Genomic DNA, 1266 nt, shown 5'->3' with positions numbered 1-1266 from the left:
TCAGGTCAGGCCCGGGTCTCGGTCACTGCACGGGTACAAACACTCTTTTCAAGTGATTTTTTAACACTATTGCAAGGCTTAGCACACCTTACACTTTTACATGGACACCAGGACACTTAGCACTTCAAGCACTGAAATTTTCACAACACTGCACTTTGTTAAACCACTGTAACACCACGAAAAACACGGAGCTACCACGTGCGTGACCTCTCTCTCTCTCTCTCTCTCTCTCTCTCTCTCTCTCTCTCTCTCTCTCTCTCTCTCTCTCTCTCTCTCTCTCTCTCTCTCTCTCTCTCTCTCTCTCTCTCTCTCTCTCTCTCTCTCTCTCTCTCTCTCTCTCTCTCTCTCTCTCTACAATACACATCATAAACAGTTAAGCATTAGTAAACAAATGTAGATGTCTGATATGAGATTGTATCATTTACTTTTAAAAACTTAAATTCTCGAAAAATGGGAGAACCTATTACGTCCTGATATCACTCTAAATAATTTCTTTTGCGAGATGAATAGCTTGTCAATGTAAGTCTTAAAAGTAACCCCCCCAAATAGAAGAACAGAGAGAGAGAGAGAGAGAGAGAGTGAGAGTATGTGGCGTGATAGGTGTGATATGATGCATGTGTGTGTGTGTGCGCGTGTGTGTGTGTCTCTGTGTGTGTGTGTGTGTGTGTGTGTGTGTGTGTGTGTGTGTGTGTGTGTGTGTGTGTGTGTGTGTTAAGAGAGTCCTTACAGTGACTCAACACTGACTCCCTTGTGACTTGAGGACCAGGGAGGGGCTGTAATCTCTCTCTCTCTCTCTCTCTCTCTCTCTCTCTCTCTCTCTCTCTCTCTCTCTCTCTCTCTCTCTCTCTCTCTCTCTCTATTTACCATCATAAAATAAATTATTTCCTATGTTTTTTTCGCACAAGAGAGAGAGAGAGAGACAGAGAGAGAGAGAGAGAGAGAGAGAGAGAGAGAGAGAGAGAGAGAGAGAGAGAGAGAGAGAGAGAGAGAGAGAAAGAGAGAAACACACACAGACAGACAGACAGACAGACAGTACAAGCCTAACGTAAGAAAGAGAAAGAAAACTAGAAACAAACAAACAAGCAAACAAACAGTGTAATTAGGCAACCCAGTTTTCATCGTCACAAACATGCAAAGAAAACGGAATTGTCGTGTTTTTTTTTTCCATTTTTCCGTTTTAATTACTTATTTTTATTTTTTTCCTCTCAAACAAAGAAAAAATAAAACTGAAATAGAGAAGAAAACACACACACACACACACACACA

This window comes from Portunus trituberculatus, chromosome 12 (assembly GCF_017591435.1).
Source record: "Portunus trituberculatus isolate SZX2019 chromosome 12, ASM1759143v1, whole genome shotgun sequence".
Lineage (NCBI taxonomy): Eukaryota > Metazoa > Arthropoda > Malacostraca > Decapoda > Portunidae > Portunus > Portunus trituberculatus.
The sequence above is the reverse complement of the archived record's forward strand: the minus strand, read 5'-3'. Positions refer to the sequence as shown.